Genomic DNA, 7,500 nt, shown 5'->3' with positions numbered 1-7,500 from the left:
TGGCTCAGTGAGTAGCGCTGTCACCTCACAGCAAGAAGGTCGCTGGTTTGAGTCCCGGTTGGGTCAGTTGGCATTTCTATGTGGAGTTTGCATGTTCTCCTCTTGTTGGCGTGGGTTTCCTCCGGGTGCTCCCCCACAGTCCAAACACATGCACTATAGGGGAATTGATTAACTAAATGTGGTGTGGTGTATGTGTAAATGAGTGTGTATGGTTGTTTCCCAGTAGTGGGTTGCAGCTGGAAGGGCATTCGCTGTGTAAAACATATGCTGGAATAGTTGGCGGTTCATTCCAATGTGGTGACCCCTGATAAATAAGGGACTAAGCCCAAGGAAAATGAACGAATGAAATTAAATGGACCCCAAACAATGAGACGGAATGGGAAAAATCTGAAGGTTGTGCATATACATGCATTTCTAATGGAGATCTGCAGATCCAATTTGTGTTTAAATATTGTTAACAATATAATTGTAACAAATAAATAAAATATATATTTTTTAATATTATATTTTTATTTTCTTAAAGCAACATAGAGCGATACAGAAACAACAGCAATTATAAAGACAAAACAGAAAAAACAAACAAAAAAAATAATAATAAAATAAAAATAAAAGGGACATAAGACAGAAAATAGGTAAATTACCATCCTATATTTTTAATTTATTAACATTTCACACCAACAATCAAAATACTAGATCTGGTTCATGTATTCGTCTGATAGTTCCAAGGGCATTATCAGAACTTGGCAAACGTGCTTTTTCCGTTCACGCTCCCAGGGCTTGGAATGACCTGCAAAATCAGCTCAATCTTGACACTCTTCCGACTCTGAGTACTTTTAAACATCTTTTATACAACATTTTAAAGGACACCTGCAATTGTTTGTTATGAGCTGATGTTTTTAAGAATGGTGATTTTATAATTTTGTGGTATTGTTTGTGATTTTTATATGAAACTTTATGTGCTGCCTGCCATCTTGACCAGGTCTCACTGGAAGAAGAGACAGTACTGTCTCAATGTGATCTCCTGGCTAAATAAAGGAAATAAATAAATAAAAAAAGAAGGTTTTAAAACCATTATTACATCAGTTCCTCTAATATTATACATGGGTCAACAATGTTACACCTATATATCTAGGCCAGTGGGCGCAGGCAATATGGTGATCTTGCAGACGATAACAGGGTTATACCATTAAACTGTTGTTCTGGGCATTTGACAAATAATTAAAAAAGGGTTTCCAGGTGGCTTCGAAGCCGGCAATGTTGTCAGAAAGATTGTGTCTTAATCTCTCTAAATGTAAAGTGGTGGAAAATTCCGAAAGCCAGAATTTAAAAAGTGGTTTTGATGCCTTTTTCCATAAATAAAGAATAATTTTTTTAGCTAACACCATTCCATATTGAACAGCTTTTTTAAATTGTTGACTGAACCCACGAAGTGAGTCAGACCAACCAAAAACAGCGATTGCTGGATCAGGGGCTAGGTCAATAAAATATTTTTTAATAATATCTAAATATTTTTAATATAAGTTAAGCTTTTTCTCACTAATTATACATCTTAAAATTATGATTAATTTTATAAAAATGTGCGTTTGTTTTATGGTCAATTCTAAACAGTTTATTATTTAATTTATTTAGTTTTCCTTTTGGTATTTACTGATTAAAGCAATTTTGGTAGCCACACCTGACAAGTAAATGTCAGTGTTTGCCTACAACTTTCATTTTTGAGCATCGTTAAATGTATATGACAGTGATTTTATTCTTTACCCTGAACATCAGTGGTTTTATCTAAACTGTAAACTGTTCTCCCGGTACTTCTCTGTTATTTGACTGTTTGCAACATCATAACTCACTCAAAAGACTGAAGAATGAATCTCTTTTCAGATTTCTTCGTTTTCAGATTTGAATGCAGCAATTCGAAGGATTAATAAACAAATGCAAATCATCACCATTTACCATTGATGTTGCGTGGGTGTTGAGATCCTGATCTTTTAATGATTAATCGTGCAGCTTACACTGAATGCATTGATGCAGGCTAAAACAGTAGTGACAGAAAACACCTTTAACAATCTAAGAAATACTCCACATCCCGAATAACCCACAACAACTTCTTCCATCATCAATATATTTTACAGGAAAGCCTAAATGCTTTACGTGATTTGAATGACACAAGAGGTGATCTCTCTATGATCGTTACAAATTTAGGATCAATCTACAAGTAAAAAAATGTTGATCTGCAGGTCACGTGTGTTCCGAACCATGGGTAAAAATCACGAATCAACTGTGATCCGTTACACCCCTAGTGTATATATATATATATATATATATATATATATATATATATATATATATATATATATATATATATATATATATATATATATATATACATATATATATATATATATATATATATATATATACATATATATATATATACAGTTAAAGTCAGAATTATTAGCCCCTTGTTTATGTTTTCCCCCAATTTCTGAGATTTCTTTCACAAATTTCTAATCATAATAATTTTAATAACTCATTTCTAATAACTATTTTATTTTATCTTTGCCATGATGACAGTAAATAATATTAGACTAGCTATTTTTCAAGACACATCTATACAGCTTACAGTGACATTTAAAGGCTTAGTTAGGTTAATTAGGGTAAAGTTAGGGTAATTAGCATGTCATTGTATAACAGGGGTTTGTTCTGGAAACAATCAAAAACTAATATTGCTTAAGGGGGCTAATAATATTGACCTTAAAATGGTTTAAAACACACACTGATCTGTCAAATCTGTAAATCCTAGCGGCTCGTCAGGTGATTGGTGGAACTGGCACCGGCATAACGATGATGGACACTTAACTGAACCAATAAGCAACCTAAGAGTGGAGTAAGAAGCGGAGAGAAGAGGGTGAGGAAAATAAATACACATTACACTAACATGGAACATAACATCCTCCTTAAGCAATATTAGTTTTGGATTGTCTCCAGAACAAACCACTGTTATACAAGGACTAGCCTAATTACCCTAACTTTACTCTAATTATCCTAGTGAAGCCTTTAAATGTCTCTTTAAGCTGAATATTAGTGTCTTGAAGAATATGTAGTCAAATATTATTTACAGTCATCATGGAAAAGAGAAAATAAATCAGTTATTAGAAATAAGTTATTAAAACTTTTATGATTAGATCAACACAATCTCACGGCAATTCGTAACTTTTTCATTTAGTGGCTAATTTGTATAAATTCGTACGATCTAATTAGTACAATTTAGTACGATTTGCTCATCCCCCAATGACGGTTGGGGTTAGGGGTGGGGTCAGGTGCCACGCCTCTTTTTTAAAATCGTACCATTTCGTACGACTGAACTCTTACGAATTCGTACGAATTAGCCACTAAACTGGCAAAACGTAAAATACTTACGTTTTCTAGTGAGATCAGGCTGGATTAGATATATATTTAAGAAAAAAATCGATATATATATATATATATATATATATATATATATATGCTCGGTGTTGTTCTTCTGATGTCCTCTAGATGGCGTCTATAAATCGACCTGCTCTCGATACTCGAATAAGCTCATATAAAAGTGTGAATATGAGTCAACGAATGGCTCTGAAAGCGATTACGGCTTCATCAGTGTGTAAACACAGAGCACACAGTGAAATGAATGAGACGCCAGGCTAAAAAGCTTCCCGAGGCCGATCAGGAGCGCTGCCAAGTCTGATCAGCGGCGCTTCTGGAGACGCGACCTCTTTCTCGGAGAGAGAGAGAGAGTTAGTTTTTTTGGCCGCGGGTTTTGTTTTGATCCGTCTGTGCTTGTGTGTGCTGACAGGATCTATGAGGATTATGAGGAAACCCTGCAGCCCAATGCACACGTCCTGGCCTTTCTGCACTTCATATAAAACGCTGAAAACAGGCCGCGCTTTCCAAGAATCGACCTGCGATTGGTCCGGGTGTTTCTGCCGTTCAGTAATCTGCGAGACGCTCCTGCTTTGCTGTCAGAAGTGGTTTGGTTGACGGTAAAGTTTGTTTGCACACAGGCTTTTTCATGCTCCCTCGCAGCCAAAAACACAGGATAAAGCCTAATCCTAAACCCTACCAAGTGTAGAAAAGTGGTGGTGTTTTATTTTTAATGTCTTCTAAATTTACTTTATGCTAAAACAAAATCAAATTCTAAATTCAGAAAGTGTAATAAAGAGGCTACCTGCGTTTTATTTCATTAAATTGTCTCGTTTGTCTCCAAGTGTTGCTGGAGTTCCCTGTTTTTTACTATACATGCATGTTCGAATTCAACATGTCGCAGTGAAAAACGTTCAATCTGGATGCCATTTGGAGATGTCTGACATTTAGGCTACGTCCACACTGCGAGACCTAGAGCCCTATCATACACCTGGCGCAATGTGGCGCAAGGCGCGACGCAAATTTTGTTTGCTAATTTCAGCCCAAGCGCAAGAGTCACTTTGACGTTTTGCAGCACGCTGTTTAAATAGCAAATGCATTTGCTCTCATATGTGCGCCCATAGGCGTTCTGCTCTAAAAAAGGAGGCGTGTTGAGGCGCATTGCTGATGCGTTGCTATTTTGAAGAACTAAAATACACTGTTCAATAGACTAGCTTAGAGCAGGGGTTTTCTAAATGTGGGTCGCACAGTGAACAAAGATGGGTCGCGCAACGTCACATAGCAGCAGCTATTTACATTGCGGTGAATCAAAACCAATACAATTGACGACAATAACTCAAAAACCTCTGACTCTAAAAATATCTGAAGTGTGTTTCCTACAAAAAGACAAAGCTGGTTATGTTTCACAGCTGCCTTTTTCTTTTTTTTCGCTCGACATTACGAACACTGCTCCGTTTGAGCTTTCGCAATCTGCGTTTAGCCAGTAGAGCTCGCGCTGAGCGGTGCTCTCAGTAAGGGACCGTCGGAAAAGTGCTTATTTTAGATGCTGCATTTTGTTTGTAAATGAAAATCGGGTTTACATCAGAACTCAACGTCAGCCCGATGTCAATGTCCAACGTCCAACCTAAAACCAACCGAAAATCAACGTCTAATGATGTTACAGCTTGACGTTGTGTCGACGTTACCACCATGACGTCTATAAGACGTTGAATTTTGGTTGCCATAACTGATGAATCAATGTCAGTGTTTGACGTCAATAGGATGTTGGTTTAAGATGTTGGCTTGACATTGGATTTTGGTCTCTTTCTAACAACCTAAAATCAACCTAATATCAACGCTATTTGATGTCATTATTGTACATCAAAATAGTGTTGCCCTTAGACGCTGGCTAGACATTGAATTTTGTTTCACCTGACATCACAAGCAGTGTTATTAGTAGAGTTCAACAGTTTTATGGAGGTAGGAACAAGCGAAAGCTTCAGTCTGTTGGTTTTACACATTGGCATTGTCAGTCTTTTTCCTGATGGTAACAGCTGATATTCACTAAGAAACGGATGTTTGGAATCAGCTCTAATATTTATGGCTCTTCTCATGACTGTCTGTTCATATAGAGCAGGGGTCTCAAACTCAATTTACCTGGGGGCCGCAGGAGGCAAAGTCTGGGTGAGGCTGGGCCACATAAGGGATTTCACAAAAAGAAAAAGTCCTCAAATGTCATTATTAACAGTTTTAATTATTTCTTCTGAACATGAAGTGTCCTGAACATTAACAGAACATTGAGTGAAGATTATGAACATGCTCGTCATCAATCTTTCTCTTCACTGCAGGCTTTGATGAAGTCATGATGGGGGTATGACCAAATCTAATTCTGTAATAAAATCTAATTCTTCTCTGTCTGTTCTAATGCAAATTGATTCCAGGTGTGGCCCACACACAAACTCTCCTGCCGACTGCCGGCCTCTCTTCAATTCAATCTTTTTCTGACCGCTGTGCCAGGGGTCAAGTCCTAGGGAAAAAAGTGGGGGAACTCACTCAAAACTTCCATTCCCTCACCTAAAAAAAAGGCGTATACATGTATAAATAAAACACCCCCACCCCACTCCAGTCACAAAACTGCTTTTATTCTTGCCAAAATAAAACAAGTAAGACTTTTTTCAGAAGAAAAAATATTATAGGAAATACTGTGAAAAAATCCTGAATCTGTTCAACATCATTTGGGAAATATTTGACGAGGAAAGAAAAATTATAGGGTGCTAATAATACAGTCTGTACCAGTCTGTATCTACCTATAATATATATAAGATGCAGGCTGTAGCTAGGTAGGTGGCAGGCTGCAGATAGGTAGCTAAGTGGCAGGCAGGGGCGGGAACAGCTTACCTTGGTTCTGACCGGCGCGAGTTCCCTCCTAACACTTCCCGCCAGTCACAGCGTCTAACAAAGGGGCGGGGTGCGTGGTGACGTCACCGGCATCCCCGCCCCTTTGTTTACACGGTGGGCGGGGAATGCCAGTGACCGCTGTGTATGGATAGAATCAGCGGAGCGGGGAGCGCTCCCTCTCCCCGCTCCGCTGATTCTGTCAGTGTACAGCGGTCGGCGCGGGCCACAAAATATTGCACTAAGGGCCGCAAATGGCCCGCTGGCCGCGAGTTTGAGACCCCTGATATAGAGTCTGTTTGGGCTCGCATTGTTTCATTCCTATAATTTTCATGGCTGTTTTTTGAATATGAACCAATTTATTTTTCAATTGGACAGACAGATTCCCAAACCAGACTGTGATTCCATAGCGAATAAGACTCTCAAACATAATTCTGTAAAAAACTAGCAAGATATTGCTACCCACCCCATACAATCTCAGCCTCCTAAAAAAATCAAGTCTCTGTTGTAGTTGTCTATATGTGTTCTCCAACAAAAAACACTGTCCATATACAACCCCAGGTATTTGTAAGATGTAACTTGCTGTATCACTGTGTCTTTAATGATCACAGAACCATTTCTTGTGTCTTTTTTACATTTAATACAAGACAGTTGTTATCACACCACTGAATGAAGTGATTGATTTCACTGTGTATTAGACTAGATATTCTTCAAGACACTAGTATTCAGCTTAAAGAGACATTTAAAGGGTAATTAGGGTAAAGTTAGGGTAATTAGGCAGGTCATTGTTTAACAGTGGTTTGTTCTGTAGACAATCCAAAACTAATATTGCTTAAGGGATTAATAATATTAACCTTAAAATGGTCTAAAAAAAATTTAAAAACTGCTTTTATTCTTGCCGAAATAAAACAAGTAAGACTTTTTTTCAGAAGAAAAATTATTATAGGAAATACTGTGAAAAAATCCTGAATCTGTTCAACATCATTTGGGAAATATTTGACGAGGATAGAAAAATCATAGGGTGCTAATAATTTTGACTTCCACTGTATGCAACAATTATGGCTTGATCAGAGTGTGTAAACATGAAGCTATTGGTCCGGGTGGTTCAGTAATCTGTGCGACGCTCCTTCTTTGCTGTCAGAATTGGTTTGGTTGACGGTAAAGTTTGTTTGCACTCAGGCTTTCCTGCTCCCTCGCAGCCAAAAACACAGGATAAAGTCTAATCGCTCC

The 7,500-nt window shown here is 37.8% G+C and overlaps 1 long non-coding RNA gene across 2 annotated transcripts in view; it reads left to right on the top strand.

The window, feature by feature from the left end:
• The window catches only part of LOC147841917 (uncharacterized), a 202,366-nt gene that overhangs the window by 153,014 nt on the left and 41,852 nt on the right, over positions 1–7,500 (top strand). The window contains exon 3 of one of the 2 annotated variants that reach the window (XR_015503029.1): positions 3,830–4,238. The exons of the other annotated variant lie outside the window; for it this stretch is intronic. This is a non-coding gene — a long non-coding RNA (uncharacterized LOC147841917). Of the gene's footprint in view, positions 1–3,829; positions 4,239–7,500 lie in introns of those variants that run through there. 2 annotated transcript variants of the gene reach the window in all.

The sequence above is a fragment of the Danio rerio genome, chromosome 11, assembly GCF_052040795.2.
Source record: "Danio rerio strain M-AB ecotype USA chromosome 11, GRCz13ab, whole genome shotgun sequence".
In the NCBI taxonomy this organism is placed as follows: domain Eukaryota; kingdom Metazoa; phylum Chordata; class Actinopteri; order Cypriniformes; family Danionidae; genus Danio; species Danio rerio.
The sequence above is the reverse complement of the archived record's forward strand: the minus strand, read 5'-3'. Positions and strand labels throughout refer to the sequence as shown.